The sequence below is a fragment of the Protopterus annectens genome, chromosome 12.part0 (assembly GCF_019279795.1).
Source record: "Protopterus annectens isolate FY-2018-M chromosome 12.part0, PAN1.0, whole genome shotgun sequence".
Taxonomy (NCBI): Eukaryota; Metazoa; Chordata; order Ceratodontiformes; family Protopteridae; genus Protopterus; species Protopterus annectens.
Window position 1 is genome coordinate 597,990,278 of NC_056746.1, and position 22,538 is coordinate 598,012,815.

Here is a 22,538-nt window from a genome sequence, read left to right on the forward strand (position 1 = left end):
TGCACACGGCTTTGTCAAGGGCAGATCCTGCCTTTTGAACCTGGTTGACTTCTTCAAAACAGTCACCAAAGCCATAGATGAAGGGAAGGTAGTCCACACAGCCTATCTGGACCTTGCAAAGGCATTTGACACAATACCCCACTTGGGCATCATAGATAAGCTATCCAGCTTAAATATAAACCCCTATGTCACAAGATGGGTCGCAAACTGGCTCAAAGACAGAACCCACAGAGTGAGAGTTGCTGGAGCCATGTCACACTCGAAACCGGTCACAAGTGGCATCCCACAGGGTTCTATCCTGAGACCACTCTTGTTCGGTATATACTTTTCTGACGTACAGGCAAACGTGGGAGGACTATGGCTCACCAAGTTTGCAGATGACTGCAAACTGGGCGCCATAATCGACTCTCCAGCTGACACAAACATCCTTCAAAAAGGTCTCACAGAGACAGATAACTGGTGCCAGCACCATGGTTTAAAGCTAAATGCCAAAAAATGTATAGTCATACCCTTTGGCAAAAACAATGTGCCCACACATTACCACATAGGTGGAAACCCATTAAGTACAGAGAAAGTTATTAGGGACCTGGGGACCTAAGTTGATAGCAATCTCTCCTTTGATAACCACATTGCCAAAGTGGTTAGAAAGACCTTCTACATAGCCCACCTCATCACGAAGGGTTTCACATCTAGATCAAGAGAGGTAATCGTGTCCCCTTATTCATCCCTCATAAGGCCCATCATAGAATACAATGCCCCTTTTGGGATGTACCTTACCCGACACCTGCAGCAATTAGAAAGACCCCAAAAGTATCTCACCAAGAGGATCAAGGGTCTCAAACAGATGCCATATGCTGCTCGGTTAAAAAAACTCCAGCTCTACTCAGTTGCATACCGCCTACTTTGAGGCGATCTATGCCCGACATACAAAGCTATGTCAAATCCAGAATTAATGGACATGCTCCACCTCAGTAAATCTAAATCCCTTAGAGCCACACGCTCAAGGGACTTGAACCTCAGCACAGAAATAAATAGAACTTGCTGGAGGGACAGGTTCATAACCCAGAGGCTCCCTTCACTCTAGAATAGAATTCCAGTTCATGTGAGGCAGAGCACCTCACTGAATCTCTTCAAGAAGAATCTTGATAGGTGGATGGGGGATCGTAGGTTTGTCCCAGGGATTACTCCCGTGTCACTATTAGACAGAGGCACAGTAAACTAAACCTTAAAAAGGGCACAGTATACTCAAATCAAGGGGTGGCGTAAGCCATACAGAATAGGGCTAGGCTTATAATTGCCCAGGGCAGATAGCCTAGTATGAACCTATGAACCTATGAACACCTACCCTCTCACCCCAGGGAAATACAGTGGCTTGCATCCTGGGACTGTAGGAGTGACACAATGTACTGGCCTGCTACAGATAGCCTGCATTACTACTGAATGCTCTACAGTCCCCTGTCAAAGGCCTGTGTCTCGCCCATACTGTCATTGTATGTTATCTCATGGACTCCCAAATAATGACATAACACTGTCCACAGAGCACAAATGCAAGGCCATGTCAACAAATCCCAGTAGCATGTCCACCATGTACTACTACATGAACTGTGGACCAAGTCCTAAATACTGCTGGGATGAAGTGATAACTATAGGGATGCTTATCAGATATCGTTTGCATAATTTTCAGAATAGGATAGAATAACGGGGGGTAGAAGCATGAACGCCATGGAGTGTGTGAAGTCTGAAACTCAGATGGGTGCACATACTATCCCTGCTCATAAACCACAATGTGAGGGGGTAATGACCAGAAATATGAGCCCTGCCTCTGTGTATCCTTTGTGAATCTGTACAGCTGTGAGGTATGGCCACAGCAGGATATGGTAATTCTGTCACGTCGATAGATGTACAAGCATGGGATTCACAGCCACCACAGTACAAAGGTGCTGAACCATTTGCACAGACCCATCAGCAAGTGTCTGCAGCTCCCCCTTCAGAATGGCATGATTGTGCAAGAATATGTAGACTTCAGACAACAGTACTGGACACAGCTTCATTTATCTTGTATTCCCCAGGAAATTACTGCAATCAAATATGTATACCTGTCAGTAGTTGATGACATAAAACATCATAATGTAAAACAGTACATATTTCTGAACATCTCTGCAATCACCAAAACCATGTAGCAGAAGCAGCACAGACACAATTAGTTACAGCATCCCACTATCCTTTGTCCATTGTGACCCCATATTGTCAACCAATCTACAGATATCCTGCAGAAACAGGTTGATAGCTGTAGGTGTAGAACACAACTACCTGCACTGGAGTACAATCTACCTGGAATGGATTCACATATTCAATACAGAAGTTCATACTGGGTATGCTGCCACACTTAGAGAAATGAAGCCCATGTCTGACAACAAAATACTGAAAGGTCTTACTGGACATGCTCCCACACTTAGAGAAATGAAGCCCATGTATGGCAACAACAGTGGACTATACATATCTGTCAGTCACAGATGTCTGTGCACACACTCCACATTGTACACCAGTCATGCTTTGCACACACATTGGATAGGTATGCACATATATATCCAAGGACAACACACTATAATAGGGCAAGCACATACATAGATGTAGGGAAGAGAGTGACAGACAGTGACAAAGAGCTTCCCATCATAAGGCCTGTCCCACCCAGCACACATCCAGTTGGCCAATACCACATGATGTGCAAATGTCTATCACTGTAGACATTTGCTTCTGGTAGCCCTCAGCACTATAGTGTCTGTGGTGCTTATGATAACTGTGTAACATGACAGTACAAGTCATTATTCATCTAGCAGTTGCATACATGGTCCTTTCAAATGTAAACTTGTGTGTGACTGAGTGTTGTGTGTGTGCTTCCAGAAGAATGGTTTATAGGTTCATAGATTCATAGGTAAGTACTAGACTATCTGCCCAAGGGCATTTATAAGCCTAGCTAGAGTATGTTGGCCTTTGCCACCTCCCTTAGATTAGTTCCCTGTGCCTCTGACCAGCAGAGCCATTAGTTCCCTGTGCCTCTGTCCAGCAGAGCCACTGCAGTGATCCCCGGGGTAAATTTTCTGTTTCCCATCCACCCGTCAAGGTTTGTCTTGAAGAGTGCTAGTGATGGGCTCTGCCTGATGTATATTGGAATCTTGTTCCAAAGGATGGGGAGTCTCTGGGTTAGGAATCTATCCCTCCAGTCCATACTATTTATCGTTGTGCTAAGGTTTATATCCCTAGATCGTGTGGCTCTCAGGGATTTGTTTTTTTTAGGTGGAGCATATCCATCAATTCTGGGTTAGACATGGCCTTGTATGTCAACCAGAGATCACCTCTGAGTAAGCGGTATGCAACCGAGTACAGCTGGAGTTTCTTTAGTCGGTCTGCATAGGTCATCTGTTTGAGGCCAGTAATCCTCTTGGTGAGGTACTTTTGTAGTCTTTCCAGCTGTTGTAGGTCTCTTGTAAGGTACATCCCAAATGGGGCGTTGTATTCTATAATGGGTCTAATAAGTGATGAGTAGAGAGGCACAATAACCTCAGTTGTTCTGGATGCGAACCCTTTTGAGATTACGTGGGCCACATAGAAGGGTTTTCTAACCACCTTGGCAATATGATTATCAAAGGACAGATTGCTATCTGGGTCCCCAGATCCCTTATTACTTTTTCTGCATTTAGGGGACTGCCACCTATGTGGTAGTTTGCGGGTACTTTGTTTTTTCCAAAGGGGATGACTATGCACATTTTGGCATTCAGCTTGAGGCCGTGATTTTGACACCAGGTAGCCGTCTCAGTGAGACCCTTCTGGAGGGTGTCTGTATCAGCCAGAGACTCAATTATGGCCCTTAGTTTGCAGTCGTCTGTGAACTTGGTCAGCCAAAGTCCTCCTGTGCTTGCCTGTACCTCTGAGAAGTATATATGGAACAGGAGGGGTCCTAGGACTGATCCCTGGGGGATGCCACTTGTAATCGGTTTAGAGTCAGACCTAGAGTCTGCAACTCTCACCGTGTGGGTTCTGTCTGTTTGCCAGTTTGCAACCCATCTCATGATGTAGGGGTTAATGTTCAGGTTGATGAGTTTGTCTATAATATCAGAATGGTGAATGGTGTTGAAAGCCTTTGTGATGTCTAGGTAGGCAGTGTGGATCTCCTTACCCTCATCTAATGCCTTGGTAACTGTCTCAAAGAAGTCCACCAGGTTTAGGAAGCATAATCTACCCTTAACAAAGCCAAACTGGGTGGGGTCCAAAGTTTGGAGGTTCCCAATGTCTCTGTTAATGAGTTCCATGATGATGTGCTCTACAGCCTTGCAGACCAGGCTAGCCAGGCTTATAGGGTGATAGTTCCCTGGCCTGCCGCCACCTTTGTGGAGTGGGATAACTGTTGTTGTGCGCCACTCTGTGGGTACGTAGCCTGTAGAGAGGCTGAGTTTGAACAGCATTTTTAGATGAGGGGAGGGGTTAGTTCATTTTGGATCTCTTGTAAGACACAGCCTGGGATACCGTCCAGTCCCATTGAGGCTGTTTTTGGCTTTAGATAGGGCTGTTTTAACCTGTGTGTCGGTGATTGTCAGGGCCTTACATTCTTCTGGTATGCTTAGGGGGTGAGAGGGGTGAGAAGTTTGTACTGAACCTGTCTGCCAAAATGTTGGCAATATCAGTCAGTTCAGTGTATTTTGTACGATTCTGCACCAACTCAAAGCAGATCTGAGAGTTTCCACTTAGGTTCTTGACATAGCTAAAGAACGCTTTGTGGTTATCTTTGGAGTCCTTGGCAATTTTTCTTTCAAAGCTAGCCTTGGATGATTTAATGAGGGATCATAGTTTCTTGCTGGTACTGATCAGGGATGTCTTTCCTTCTAGGATTTTGCTCTTATCTGTACTAATTTCCTCCTTCTATTGTAGAGCCTGTTTATGGCAGGGGTTCACCAGCCTGGTTTCCTTTTCTTGGAGGAGTGAGTCTTGGTTTTACTTGGGATAGCATGATCCATGCATTCCTGCAGATGATCATAGAGTGCCTTTGTATAGGTGTCAGAAGCTTAGACAGCATTGTCCATTGGCATGGGGCTGTGAACCTTTCCACCTCGGTCATAAGCAATGTGAAGTTTGCTTTTGAAAAATTTTTCATAGTGGTTTCCTTGATTGGGGTTGGGGATGGAATGTGAATATCCAGAGTGATTAGTCTATGGTCTGATCTAACCAGGGAGGGGTTGACGTCAGGTGAGGAAAACCGGTCACCCATGTTGGTGATGACCAGGTCTAATATGTTGTTCCCTCTGGTGGCGGTGTTGACCAGTTGATCCAGGGCATTCAAGTTTATAAATTCTAGGAAGCATTAGGCAAGGGAGTTTGTACTTGATTAGTTCTCCCAGTTAATATTTGGGTAGTTGAAACCACCCAGTATTAGGGTGTTTGGTAGGACCTTCATATTTCCCAATGTCTCCAAAAATGTACAATGGGGGTCCTGGGTCATGGTGGGTAATCTGTAGCAAGCTACAATTTGGATTGCAGTTTTGCCCATTGTTAGTTGAACTTGGATGATCTCTGATGCATCATGCTGTGCCACTAACCTGGAGGTGTGAGTATCCTTGATGAATATGCATACACCCCCACCTTTTGTGTTTCAGTCCAGGTTCTGTGGCCGAAAGGTATTGTATGAGTTATAGCCTGGTAGTGCTGGGGTGCTCTCTGGAGCCTTAATCCAGGTTTCTGCTACTGCACAGATATTACAGATATTGATGTTCTCCATACTGAGGAGTGCCTCGAGTGTATGGCCCATTCACACACACTGCACTCCCCATTGCCCTACTTTAGCTAGCCTGCTGCTGTCATTCACTTTGAAATACACTTTTGAAGAAGAGCTAGCCCTATAAGCTCCATGGCACGTGCTATAACTGCGCAATGCTATAGTGTGATGTACGAGATAGGTAGGCATTCTAATCCAACGCATGGTAACTGTAACACTCAGTTTGTGTGTGTAGGGGTCAATGCTTTTGAGGTCAGTCACAGTCACTACACTTTCCATTGCCCTACTTTGCAAGCCTGCTGATGTCATTCACCTTGAAATACACCTTTGGAAAAAGACTAGCCCTACAAGCTCTGTGGCGTGTGCTATAACTGTATAATGCTATAGTGTGATGTACTAGTTAGGCAAGAGCTGAAATCCCAGACATGACAACTCTGTGTGTGTAGGGATCAATGTTTTTGAGGCCAGTCACAGTCCCTACACTTTCTCTTGCCCTACTTTGGCAAGTCTGCTGATATCATTCACCTTGAAATACATCTTTGGAGAAGTGTTAACCCATAAACTCCTTGGTGCGTGCAATAACTGCGTAATGCTATAGTGTGATCTAATCCCAGACATAGCAACTGTGAGACTCTGTGTGTGTAGGGATCAATGCTTTTGAGGCCAGTCACAGTCACTACACTTTCCATTGCCCTACTTTGGCAAGCCTGCTGATGTCATTTACCTTGAAATGCACGTTTGGAGAATGGGTAACTCTATAAGCACTCTGGCATGTGCTGTAACTGCGTATTGCTATAGTGTAATATGCTAATTAAGTAGGAGTTCTAATCCCAGACATGGCAATTGTGAAACTTTGTGTGTGTGTTTGTCCCTGTGTGTAGGGATCAATGCTTTTGAGGCTAGTCACAGTCACTATACTTTCCATTGCCCTACTTTGGCAAACTTGCTGATGTCATTCACCTTGAAATACACCTTTGGAGAAAAACTAGCCCTATAAGGTCCATGGCGCGTGAGATAAATGCGATACACTGTAGTAGCAGTACATAGCTAAGTGGGGGATTGAATCTCAGTGCTGACAACCGTGTGTGTGTTTGTCATCAGTATCCTGTGAAGAGGTAGCTGTGATCCTGAGGACTCGTTGTGGTGTGGGTTTTGCAAATTTCTTATATCGAGGACCTACTATATGTCACAATGTCACCCTTACAAGGACAACAGATGTCAAACAGCAGAGAGCTGATGTAGACAATCCATAACCCTACATGTGACATTATGGATTGTTGAACAATATAGGCAACCCTTGTATTACCCAGTGAACACTCTCCACCCATGTCTCATACACACTCACTTGGCTAGGCAACAGTCACTATATTGGTAGTTCCCTGCATATTGCCTACAGATAGTAACCACGGTGTGATTGCAGTGGACTACAGAGGACATGGCACCCTGTTCCATCCCTACAATAGGCAAATAATTGCTTACAGTGGTCCTTTGCTATGTTCCTCACTGGAAACCTGCAACAACTGTAGAGTCTGCAAATGTAACCCACAAGGGAAATAGCATGTCTTATACACATGCCCTGTATGGACAGATGCCACTAACACCAGTGAATACCTGTATCATGCTGTCAATGTAGGTGCAGGCACAACCTCAGTTCCACAGCCAGTTCTCACCACATGAGGTCAGGAATGCCATATCAGATTATAACAATCTGGCCACACAACATGCCCCAGACAACCCAGGTACACTTCCACATGTCACAGAACACTCATGTGGGACATGTGCACAACCCAGACACTGTACATGTTATGGAATATAGAACACATACATGGAAAGCATTGCACAGCACTGGCACCCCACAATAGTAATCCAGATGAGTGGATGGTGAATACAATACCCACCTGTGTGGGCCAATCGAGGAACTACACCCATGAGCCACACTGCAGACCATTGGCATGTGGCCTGATGCCAAGGTATACCCCTTGCCTAGCCTTGTACAGGCTTCTGTAACAGTCAACTACTACACACCTGTGATGTATTGAACCCATGCATGCCAGTACTGGCAAGTGTGTGTGTGTGTGTGTGTGTGTGTGTGTGTGTGTGTGTGTGTGCGTGTGTGTGCGTGTGTGTGTGTCTCTGGAGATTAATGATATGGAATATACTCACACTCATTACACCTCCCATTGCCCTACTGTAGCATGCCTTCTGATGTCAGTCACCTTGACATACCCTTTGCCCATATATCAGCCTGATAACCTCTGCGGTGCATGTGATACCTGCATAATACTGTAGTGTAGCAAAATAGTTAGGAATTCTAATCCTGACCCTGCCAACTGTGATAATGTGTGTAAGTCCCTGAGATAGTGTGGTTGTGTCTTCATTGACACCTGCTTTTGTGGACAGGCACATGTACTACACTTAGCTTATCCCCCCTTTATCACTGTTGCTGATGTCACTCACCTTCAAAGATACCTTTGGACAGCTCTATGACATGTAAGCTCCATGGCGCATGCAATGGCTACATAAAAATGTAACAGCAATACACAATCGGGCAGGGGTTTGAAACCCAGTACTCGTAAGTGTGTGACATTAAGAGGCTTAGCTCTTACTCTCCTACCCCCTTCCTTTCTTTGTCTCTGTCTGTTTCTCTCACTCCCTCTCTGGTGGATGTGCAAAAGTGCACCTGCTTTGCTTAGGCTTGTGTTTTGTAAGTGATGCTCATAATCAGCTGACGGCCTGTGAACGAATTGTAGTCCCCCACTAGCTGATTGCATGTGGAACAACTGTGATATAATTCCCATAGTCAATTGCATGGAAACACATTCCTATAACTAAGAACATCATATGGGTGTTGGCCTTTTTCATTCATTGTGAGCAGGACTTTGTGTCAGTGTTTGACAAACAGCATCACATAGGGTAGTGGGATATACCTCTTATAACATACAGGAGGGGGATGTTTCAGACATGATGACAGAATGTAAGTCTTGCTCTTATACATTTGAAGTATTGTTGGTTTAACAGGGTTTGTGTGGATATGGCTGGTCTACATGATTTAATATCTGCCATGACAGTATTATGTGGTTGGGGAACCCCCCACCTGTAGGGATATCTACAGACTGGCCAGTGTATGGAGTCTTACATGTGTTGTGTTACTCACACATGTCCTATCTTTAGAAATGCAGTAGCATACTCTAAGGATTGCAGTCAGTACACGGTGACAGCCATGTGAATTACTGACTTCATATCCCTCAGTAGACATATATCACAACAAACCCTGTTACACCAGTAAATGTATGGGTTCATCACAGCAATATGTCAATATTGGCTCTGTGTTAGTGCCTCCAGCCATAACTCTGTCAACCTTTGTACATATGTCATGCAGTAAGAGGTGCATATGTTCAGTACATCATTATTTACTGACATCATACTTGATAGCAAGCCAGTGAGATACCAGACTGCTAGACACGTTATGTATAGTTGCCCTTATATCTGAGGACAAAAACCTGGATATTCTGTTGTAGTGTGTACAGTAGTGAGGTCTGTGTACTTATGGTGATTGTCGACAGAGTGTATAATGTGAATATGTACCTTGGCCTGTGTACAGACTGTGGTAGATGTCATTGTTCTTAGTCCTGTGCTATGTGATGTTGCATGCTGCTGCAGTGCACGGTACCCTATCGGTGTATATGTTTATAGGGCCAGACTAACACATGTCCCATACCACAGTCAGGCATCGGAATACACTGTGTATTGGCCCAGTATATGTAGGGTTGGTGTGTGAGTGGCACATATGAGCATGGTTTTGTTCACACAGTCCATACATTGTAATATTAAGTATGCTTACCATATGTGACTGTGGCTGTGTTCTGATTGGTTGTGGGTATGCACTTTCACACAGGTTTCTGTTACTCTGTGCTGTTACATGCCTGTAGAACCTGCTATATTGCAGGTATATGGGTAATCTCCCATATGAAATGGGGGCCAGATTTGTGGCAGTATGCCTCTAGTTTGCACAGTGTTTTGTGACATGCCTAACAGCTCAATGTATTTATCCAGTGTGATGTTATGTCTGGATATTTGTCGCATGTACTGTTGCCGATATACAGATAGATCTATATATGTCCACATATATAATGCAATATACAGATGTATAGCAATACATATGTATATGTACATGTATACATATATCTACATATGTACATATATATATATATATATATATATATATATATATATATATATATATATATATATAAATCCATATCTATGTTATGTGTACACATGACCACAACATACTTGATACAACACTAATATCACTTACAAGTACTACACCATTGTAGAGGTCAAAACCATTGTTCACTATTATTCAGTATGTGTGCTGACAGATATAGAGGAAAAACAGCAAGCATCTTCTCAGCTATGATAGCTTAGTGGATAAGTGCTATGACTATAGTATAGAGGGTCCTGGGTTCAAGGGTTGTTTATTCTGTTGCTAGGCAGAACAAGGGCTGTTGGATACATAGCGGTTAAGGCAGGTATAAGCAACCTGATCACATTCCAGTCTGATAAAATAGCAGAGAAATGACATTTTTAATAAGTGCATTTAATTCCATGTACATAACATGCATCTATGTGCTGTCATTATAGAGCAAGGGGTGTGAGTCTACTGTCTGAGACATCTGAGTCTATATCACTTGTACAGCACTTTTCTGTTTGAGTGTGTTACATACATGGGTAGTATCCCAGGTTATATGCAGTCACACTGGCATGTAGTGTATCATTATGTTACTACTATTGGCAGTGCTTTCACAAGTAAGAGTAGATTGCAGATTGTAGTACTGGAACCAAACACCCCTGCATGCAAAGATGGACTCTTTGAGTCCTCACTGTCATGTTCTTGGTACTCTGTGTATAGGACATGTCATTGAGAGCTGCTGTCATGTAGTAATGGCTTAACTATCAGTGTCAGATGTCTATCTGTCAACACAGTCATTCTACTGCATAACCAGCTGGCTAGCTGATGTCCATCTGTCCTCTGTACAGATGTGGGGACTCCATCTTGGCTACTTACAGGCAATCAATGCTTGAGTGATACTGACATGTCTGCCCAGCTGTGTTATGAATGCCACAGCTAGGAATCCACACCTTGTATGCACCACATGTCATGGATACCTCAACTACACTACCACAGTCAACAGAACATGCTTGGGTGCAGGTCTGCAAGACAGACACTGACCATGTTATGTAATACATGTTGCATACATGTCAACTGGACCACCTCCCTGGGCCTCTGCAAGAGGCAATTAGATGATTGGATGTTGCATGTAACTCTCACCTTGAGGATCACCCCCATTGTATATGTTGATAGATGGCCTGCTGGCAAATGGCAGGTGGCATGATACCACTGTACACACATCCCCTGCACTTCCCATCTCTCTATGGACAACAGCCTGGTACACACCTATGAACACCTGCACCTGGACCCCAGTACTGATAATTGTGTATGTGTGCATACACATTTGTCAGTACTAGGGTCCAGGTGCAGGTATTCATAGGTGTGTACCAGTACTGACAAATGTGTATGTGTGCATTACTAAGAATAACAGTGTCTGTGTGCTTGTAGACCTGTAGTTGATAATACCCCGAGGCCCTTCACACCCACCGCACCCCCATTTGCATAGTTAGATGTAGCTGCTGCTGTACTGGACATTACATGTACCTTGTTACACTCTTCACCCCATGGGCTACCTGGAGCTTGCAGTACCAGCACAACACTGTTGTACAAATGAGTTGATAGGCATGGGATACCCTCTGAGTTCTGGAAAGTGTGTTTATGTGTGCAAGTATGTATATTTCTAGGAAACAGCATTTTGAGGCCACATTCTTCTAATACAATACACCTTGCCATACAGTATTAGGGATAGTGATGTTGCTGGCCGTAGGAGAGCCATCACAATGCATCACCCTACTATCCCTGTGGCATGTGCATTTAATGTATATCCCTGTAGTAGAACTCTTGGGATAGACAAGGGATTGTATTGCAGTCCTGGTCAATGTGTGATGGTGGGTATGTCAGAGTATTATCCTGGGCTTCAGTGCATACAATATCCACTGTGGGGTGTGGATGCTGGGTATACTGTCTTTACACCATGGTACCCACAGTACATGTCCCATGTTCCACTGTATGGGGACCACTGTCACCATCAACTATACAGGTAAGTGATAACACTATCCAGCCCAGTGATGCATGTGCTGTGTGCAACTTATCTGTAACAGAATGGACACACTCACAAGGTAGTTAGCACTGATAAGCCCAGGACTCTCAGATGTGTGTATGACTGTTGTGTGTTTGTCAATGTGTATATGACAATATGTCACAATATGTATTGTTCATAGATGACCAGTACATCCCCCATTACCTACTGTACAGGGCCTGGTGATGTTCTTCACTTAACATATAACCTGGAACACACCTCATCCTAAAAGCTGTGTGGTGTGTGCAATTAAGGCCACACACATCAGTAGCACTACATACCTAGGTAGGGGTTCTATTTCCAGTGTTTCCAAGTAAGAGTGTGTGTGTATGTGAAGGGATCTACTTCTGTTTGCAGAATATACATGTCCAGGCGGTCATCTGTCTGAGAACTGCCTGGCAAATGCTAACATTTCACAGGTATCATCCTGTGGAATTTCATTCTATCACAACTAGTAGTAGTAGATGTGTAAATGCCCTCCTCACCACTGTATAGGTGTACAGCGATACTGGGGTTGGTATATATAGCTGGGTTAGAATCTTGTGGACATAGCCACCATCCTTGCAGTTACTGTTGAGTGTATCCCCCTGCTTAGCTGGCTGTAATACTGTACAGTTCATGTTAACAGGTTAAGTAGTTGTCAGTCACACTATCTGTGGTTCTACAGCACCTCATACCCTCCAACGGGTAGGGCTGTACCACCCACACCAGCACACTAATGTTTACCGAGTTGAGGATTGTACTACATTGGGGAAGGGGACATAGACCTTGCCAGTACCATCAGCAATAACATTAAACTAGCAGACTGCTTATTTCCCAATGTATTGTTGTGCCTATTCTGTCTTGGTGGAATTATATAGGCTAAAATGGGTTCCTTTCTCAAATACATACATCCGTGTGCACAACATTTTCTGTGTATTGCATCAACACCAAAGCCTCTGTGTGTATTATGCACAAACATGTGATGTGTACCACCCAGTAAATTTACTATTGTCCACTGTAGAAGGGCTACTGACATCAGCCACCATGCACTCACCTGTATACAACCCCAGACCTATCAGCCATGTGCACATGCAGTAACTGTTATACAGACCTGTAACAGTGTTTAGCTGTATCCAGGATATGGCAAAGTCAAGGTGTCACCACAGTGCCATACCCCTTGTAGGAAACAACAGCAGACCAACATCCTGCTGACACATGGACACCTACAACACAAACGGAATACATTATGGAGACCACTATCACTCAGTGTTAATAACAGCTATAATGCATCATGGCTTGACAGCTACACTTCCTGACATGTAAGCATTAAAGTTTAGTGCTGACAACGTTACGCAGCATTACATTGGTACACTCTAGTACAGTCACCCTGTGCATCAGACCCATATAAGCCTGTCCCTGCATCGCTGTTATGGATGACAGGGATGTGGCACAGGTATCATCATATGCACAGGGTGTGTTGTTGGTTTGTTAGAGACATAGGCTGAGCCATACATTTGACAGTGTGTGTGTGTGTGTGTGTGTGTGTGTGTGTGTGTGTGTGTGTGTGTGTGTGTGTGTGTGTGTGTGTGTGTGAGGGGGTTTAGATGTGGTGTGTGTAGGTATGGGGTTTCCCTAGCTGTGTTGGTGATGTGTGTGTGTATACATGCACACAGTTCTGCCACATGGCTGCCTTCTACAGGAGTTTGCTGGACAGCTGCAGACCATACCTGGCAGGGCATGCATTTTACCTTCTCCAGCCACAGACATGAGAATTTTGCCTGCCAGGGGTTCCATGGGCACCACCAGGTAAAAATCAACAATATGGTATTCTCCCCTGATGATGACATATGTATGCTGGATCCAGGTCCCTCTTGGGACAGGCCAGGGCCACATTCACATGGCCTGCTGTATTGTAGTGTGGACAGCACCCCCCCCTGCAGTGCTGTGGCAGGTACTGCCACTACGGGAGTGGGTCTAACTTCTGGCATGTGCACGTCGACCTCCAGCTGTTGGTGTTACTGGCCTATGTCCACGTGGCTATCGCACTACTCCCACCATATACTCAAGCATAGACATTCCACTATTGAGGATTCTCACCATCTCACCCAACTGTCTTTCCATGACCTCTACAAAATAATGGTGGGCACCTGCAAAATCACTGATATTGTCAGCTGAATGAGCAGCCCTCTGCAGCATCAAACCCTGTCAGGTATACCATTTCATATGTGCCTGTGCCTCCATGACGGCCTGAAACATGCATCTGGTGGCACCAGATGTGGCACCTCTGCCAGGGGCTTGATGACCAGCAGCCCTTCTATGAGCACCCCTGTACATCTGCCTGTGTGGTACCCCACCGGACATCTGGCCATGGCTGCTGTGTCCAAACACATGTGCCATAGATACCACACTGTCCTGCCCCATGTCACCACCTGCCAACTGTCCCTCAGCTATGGCCACTGTTGATGGGGTATGTATAGGCAATGTGACTGTGTGTGGGGATGGGTGGATAACAGTGGGATGTCAAATGATAGCCAGCTTCAGCCCCGATAACTCTGCCTGTGCCTCTACACACCTGTCATCATTATCAGTGCCTGTATGCTCAGTAACATCAGTTTTCCTGCAGGAGGGACCCTGACCCACTTCACCCCCTGTGAGGGGAAAACAAAACGTGCACTTTAAGACCTGTATGTCATTGCTTAATAGTACACACACACACACACACACACACACACACACACACACACACACACGCACACACACACACACACACGCACACACACACACACACACACACACACACACACACACACACACGCACACACACACACACACACACACTTGCAGGTGAGGTTGCACAAAGATATTACACGCAGACCTCTCATTACACATCTGTCAACATGCATGACATATGGCACTCAACAGCATGCAGTGCAGCTATAGTCAATCCCTGTTACCAACATTATACATCTTTGTGATGCATGGGTTGTGTTAGTAGGTGATGCCCCTTCCCCTGGATCACACTGCACCCATGTACACAGTATTGCTGAGCACCTGTTCAGCACCCTGGCATGTACTCTGCACCATACCACACAGGTGTACACACCATTGCTGAATCTGTATATGTGTGTCAGTTATGTTTGCTCTGCTGCTTACAGCCCCTGTGTGTTTGTCAGACACATACCTAGGATGATATGTTGACAGCTGTCATTTGTGAATGCCTGATGTCTGATTTACAGATCTCATCATCAGAATTGCATGTATGGCCAATAAAATACAATTACACTGACAACCTTCAGACCTTACTGTGGCTATGGGGAGTGTACACACCCTTATTGACATGTCACCCTCTTCCCTGATATGCCATCAGGACACATTACTGCATATGTTAACATTACATGAACGTGATATGTGACATATGACCTGTGCAATCAAATGCAGTATCAAATAAATGAGTTAGTTGTGCAGATGCTGATTGAGATGCATACAATTTGTAGATGCATATGTGTTCACACCCTTATCATGATGGTTTGTTGCACCAACTGTTAAGTGTACTACAGCAGTCACTATTACTGTAAGGGGTATACTACCATGGGCCATCTGCATTTGCCAGTATTTGGTCACTCTGACCTACAAATGTCCCCCAACTCTGCATGATTGCAAGGTCAACTCATGTGCACAGCCCTTGGAGGTAACACAGTGCCATCACTATTGCTGTGGAGTCAGGGTTATGTCTGCCACAATTCATGGCCTTAACTCTGTGCAGATACAGCCATTCTTAGTGAGCTTTGGATCTCTGCTTCAGTTCACTGTTGTGTTTCAGGATGACACCCCCTCCCCATCCTCAGCCTTTTTTGCAGAAGCTTGACAACTATGGCCTACACTTGTGTCATTTTGCAGTGTCCCAAATTCTGGGCACCATGTGTACAGGCATAGTCCCTGCTAATGAATGGCAAACATACAGGTGTACATTGACACCAGCAAGGTACAGATGGAAATGGTGGGCCTGAGGTGGGGTGAGGTGTTGATTGTGCAGCACATGTATCTTAATTGATACTGTCTGTAGGTTTCCAACTTGGTTTTGGAACACCAGTACACATTGCAACACATGCCTTTGGGGACTTTTGATGTTATGCATAAGCTACCTGTAGAGAGCCCTGGCTGATGTTTCCCATGGAACAACTGTCCCATCTGATTACCCTAACCTATGGGCCACACTTATGCAGAGTCCAGATGATTGCCGACACAGGTACTGCACAGCCAGTACTTGCTAGACATTCCTGCAACTCCCTCAGTGTTGCAGCATCTTACTAGGCAGCCTGCATGACCAGTTTGCAACATGTGTTGTCATCTGTCTTGGATGGCCATCTGTATATTTTCTTCATTAATCTTGTCCCATACATCCTCGCCACATACATGACTCTCTGCACTGTTTGCCATGGTATATGCAATGGTGAGGTAAGGCTACATGTTCATCTCCTGGGTGCTATCTGTTGGGTATGAGATCCATTCTATGGCTTGTGAGATGTGTGCAAGCCACGGCTGCCTCTGTTGCAGGTAAGTGGGCACATTTGATGGGCAAACATCTTGGACAGCAGACCATTTATTGGTGTGACATTGAGGACCTGTACTTGCTGGAAGGTCCATACTCATGAAGAGTGCATGCTGTCAGTACCTCAAAAGCTGCTTCCACAATATGTTATTTGGAGTGTATGCACACGTATGCTTCCTGTGTTTACTAAGGTATGTATTCCCCATATTTGCTGTCCTAATATAGGATTCCATATTACACATTCATTGCTCATGTTATGACCACATTACAGGTTGTAAGGGTTGTGGAATGGTGTATTGTGATATGCCGTTGTGTAGATCTGTAACAGTTGCCATTGTAATAGTGGTATATACACTGTTGTAACACTGTATAAGGGTGGTGCATCAGACATGTCCCTGCTGTAGGTCATTCATCCCACCATTATGTTCATCTATGTGCACACATCTTGCAATGACAGGTTGTTAATTATATTGCAAGACTCTTACAAACCCTTCAGATATGCCACCATGGTGACCACTGTGATGCAGTGCAGTGCAGTTAACAGCAACAATAAGTGAACATGTACAGCATGCATTATGGGTAGGTGTGTTAAATGTGTACATGGAAAATACCATGGCCATAACATGGCCGGTGTATTGGCAAACCTAAACAAACACCATACTCACCAGCTACAGGCTTCTGCCACAGAGGTATACCAGAGGGACCTACATAGTTGTGTGAGAGATGTGATGTCAGTAGCCACACCTGTCACATTGGTACAGGGTGGGAGCAGCATTATAGTACATCACCAGTACAAGCCCACAAAACTACAGATTATGCACATCTGTTTATTACTACAATGCAGCAACAGACTATATATATTTTTTATCTCACATATGCATGATTAAACTCTACAGATGCAAATGGATACGCAACAGTGGTCTACTGATGTACCCTGTAGCCTTACCTGCACACTCTTCATCCATTGTGTGGGTAGCACCCACCACCACAATGGTCTCCACAGGATCTTGTGTTTGTGGGTGGGCAGGTGCCCTGAGGCTGGCGACGAGCTCCTCAGCATGTGTCAGGTGGCTAGATGGCATGACCGCCCCCTCTGTGGCTAGCTGGTCCCTCCTAACCACAGCAGCATGCCAACGGGCATGGTGGAGTAGGTCAGTTCACCGATGTCAGACCTGCTCATAACAGGGGTTATGCAGTCCGACATTGTTTACCCTGTGGACAAGATTGTTCCACAGGGCAGTCCTCTCTTGCAGATCATGGGCTATATATCCAAACAGGGTATGGTAGTGCTGCACAATGTGTTGTATGATTACTTCATTCTCCTGGGGGGGTACATCGGCAATCACTCCTGTGGCATGGTGCCTGAAAGACATAAAGAGGAAAAAAGGTCTGATGACCTCATACTGCAAGGATATAATAGTTGTTAATACACATCTCTGCCCCCCCCAGCCATATTTACAACAACAATCTGATCACACAACTTAATGGGTATGTTTACAGCAAAGCTACTGTTGGGACATATATTGTATTGTACAACAATTTGTGCAATTTGTTTGTAGTCATGTTCCATGTTGAAGCACTTTCATTGGTGGCATGTTAAGAATAATGTCACCTGCATGCCATTGTCAGGGCCACTATGATTCCATATATGCATGTGTTCTGTTTGCTATGTGACTGCTGAAAATCTGATGTTTTGAATGGGGATATCTATGCATGCTGTAAGACATAATCCTGGAATGTGTGAACTATTACTACCCACATATGTTCTATAAGTGTGACACAATATCATGTTTGGGAAGACATTTCCCAGCAGAACCACCTCTCCCACTTCATCTGGCCATGTTACCAGGCCACATCACATCTGGGACCCACCCCGGGACCTCATCATCTGCTGGTCCTACACTATGTTCTGGTTTAACCACCTCAGGAGATGGTGTTCACCCCCCATCCCCCGGGAGCACACACAGGCAGGATCCTGTCACCTAAAGTCAGGTCTAGTGTCTGGTACATAGGGAGCTCCACAAAGACTTGGGAGATGTGCTACACCACCTTGTGGTCCTCAATACAAAATCACAGGGTCTGCATGCTCCTCCTGCTCATCCAAGGTGTTTACCCACCACATGTGTCATTTACCACCCCTGTATGCTGTCTTGTCTGTCTTCCAGCCCAACCTACCTCCCCAAATATACCTACTTCCCTTCCCAACATACCAATCCCACCTTCACAAACAAGGGCAATATGTTCCCAACATGGATTTCACACCAGACATAACTGTCTATTTTACACCCACTTACTACTGTATACATATGTGTGTATAGATATGTGTAATGTTTTCTCACACATATCATGCAGCACGGTCATTCAACAGTAGGGGAAGTGTATTTTTAAATATATATATATATATATATATATATATATATATATATATATATATATATATTTATTTTTGTGTGTGTGTATGTGTGTGTGTGAGTGTGTGTGTGTGTGTGTGTGTGTGTGTGTGTGTGTGTGTGTGTGTGTGTGTGTGTGTGTGTGTGTGTATGTGTCTGTATATCTATAGACATATATATATACAAACACACACACACATGCACACACACACACACACACACATGTATATATATATATATATATATATATATATATATATATATATATATATATATATATAGTGCATTCAAACATCGGGTCCACACTCTCTAACTCTCCTTCCTCCACAGCTGCACTGTTCTGCCTTGCTACAACACAGATAGGTGTCACATGTGGACACAGCCTAACATTAGGAAGGTATATATAGGGACAGATTGCAGGTAAGCCTATTACACACCTATGGCATTTATGCATGCTACATTACACATTAACTTGACTGTTCTGCAAGTGGTGGGGTCTGAAACCCATATGTCTTTCATAACAGCATTACTTCCACCACCAGATATTTGCCACACTAATATACATGTCTTGAGGTACAGAACACACACTATGAAAGCTTACATCTTGTTATTCAGTGCTGATCTGTACAGTTGACAGGTATGGCCCACTGCCCACAGGGCCAGACACTATTGTCCATAGCAGTTGTTCAGCAGGACATCATTACAACAACAATTCCTGATGATACATATAAATCTTTCCACATCATCTATCCCATTATTATTGACCAAGTACTGCATTCAATTACTTACATATACATTTCACATACCTGTTGTATTATTGTCCTCTCTTCTGAGTACACTTTTATGTGTCCCCTTAGTTATGTAGCATTGTTTGTAGGTTTAGTTGGTTTAGATACTTTTTTTTCCTGTTTGTTTTTCTTTCTTTCTCTCTGTCTATCTCTACCACAGAGACTGAGCTGCTTTGAATAGATTGCAGCATATATTTTGTAGGTGATGCTCAGGATCAGACAGTGGTTCCTGCACCAATCAGTGTTCACCTCTTGCTACTTGCATGCAGCCAGTTGTGTAGTACTTCCAATTACCACTATCATGGCAACCCACTATTATAAATTACAACATCATGTGGGCATTGTCTTTTTACCTTTCCTGTATGGAAGACATCCTTCCTGTGTGTGGGCAGCAGTGTTACAGACAGCAGGTAGCAATACCTCTTACAACAGGACTTGCAGACACAGGCCAACTACATATTTGTCTAAGGTTCCAGACCTACAGACAGTGTGAGCAGTGTTGTTATATGAATTGTATACCACTAGATTTACAGGGTTTGTGTGTACATGATAGTTTAAAATAGAATGCCGTCTGTCTGCATAGCTCTCAACTGACTGTGGGCCTATCCACATGATGGCCAGAGGATTGGCTGTTATGTTTTGTCTGTTCACCACACAGGTCTTGTCTCAGATATATCAGTGGCATTCTGTCTGTTGAGTGCTAGCAGTACATGGCTACATCCATTTGTTTTCCTGTCTTCATATTCCTGAATAAGGGTATGTTGCAACCAATCCTGTAACACTAGCAACTTTCACAGTGTATAACAACAGTATTGCAAATATGGCCCTGTGTTACAGCCTCTGTCCTTCACCTATATACCAGGCTTTGTCCATATGTCATGCAGCAAGAGGTTAAGTAGTGGCCTATCATTATGTAGTGCTGGGATTCCTGCCATCATTCCAGTGATGTTGTGGACCCCCACACATATTGTGGCATAGGGTTCATATATATGTGGGCTACAGCTGGACAAAACATGTGTGTCCTTGAACAGTCTAGCGGTCAGTGTATGTAACACTGTTTGATGCCCTTGTAAATCATTCTATGAGGGAGGGGTACGCACCATTTATAACCTAGGATGTTACAACATGTGAGGGATATCAGTAGCAAGACACCTTAAGGTATATGGCTGCACATTTTCATACATTTCACCTTAAGAACAGTGGTGGGCTAGTGCTTACTATCTTACAGACAGTTCTTTTTTGTCAGTGCTAGTGATGTTTTAAGTTAAGTTATGTAACAGATACATTTTCATTGTGAAAACTTAATTATTTTCACTCTAGTGGTTGAGTACAGAGTGTAATTGGAGGCTGCTGAACTACATCTGCATTAATTAGTGTTGATTGATTCTTATTTTCCGGGCCAGTGTTTCTTGACTGTTGTACTAATTGAAGGCCTTGGCCTGGACAGCAACATATGTTATGCTTTCAGATTACTGTATAAAATGTTTTGCTTGAGAGTTGCATTACTCAGTAAGTATGTATTTCAAACACCTAACTGCTATATGAAATGGCCTATACAACTGAAATAGTAAACACACATTTCTTATGTATGCAAACCTGTGTGTGGTGTCATATCCTTTGACTTTTTTGTGTATATCTCTCATGCAATAGTTGTCTTTGTATGAGAGAATCAAACACTGTCCATTTTAAAAGGTGGCAACTGTAGGAATACTGGCTGTTCAATATGCTGTGCATCCTCTAAATATGCATCTTCCTATACATATCAATACGTAGTAATATATGTATATGTGTGTGTATATGTATATACATACATATCTATATATTTGTATGTGTATATACATATATATATATAAATATATATATATGTGTGTGTGTGTGTGTGTGTGTGTGTGTGTGTGTGTGTGTGTGTGTGTGTGTGTGTGTGTGTGTGTGTGTGTGTGTGTGTGTGTGTGTGTGTGTGTGTGTGTGTGTGTGTGTGTATGTATCATTGGAATGTTTACTGCTTCCACATTGTACATTCCGTATGGTAGACAGACTGTTCTGCATGATATCGTATTGATATCATCCTGATATCGTACAGGTGAGATGAATGGCTGTTAACTTCTTGTGGCTATTTTGTGTAGGGTCCTGGGTATGAGACTTACAGGTACTTAAAATGGGCCCCTCACCCCCATTAACGGTGCCTTTGGTCATATATGCATTTGTTGTGTTCTGTTATATATCTCTGTATATATATATATATATATATATATATATATATATATATATATATATATATATATATATATATATATATATATATGTATGTATATATATATATATATATATATATATATATATATATATATGTATGTATATGTATATATATATATATATATATATATATATATCTGTGTGTATACATATATATATATATATATATATATATATATATATATATATATTTTTTTTACATATGGATATATATAGCCATATATATATATATATATATATATATATATATATATATATATATATATATATATATGGTTCTAGGTTATACATAAGACAACGAACACGACATCCACTTCTTGACACGAACACTGACACAGAAATGATCGAAACTGCAAATCACGGACATTTAACAGGTAAGGGGTTTAAATTTCGCTAATCATGCCTACCATGTTTTAGTAAGTGTGGCAGTGTAATGCATGTGTTACGATCATTGTATTACTTAGTCCTTGTGTAGGCATGATTAGTGAAATTTAAACCCCTTACCTGTTAAATGTCCGTGATTTGCAGTTTCGATCATTTCTGTGTCGGTGTTTTCGTGTC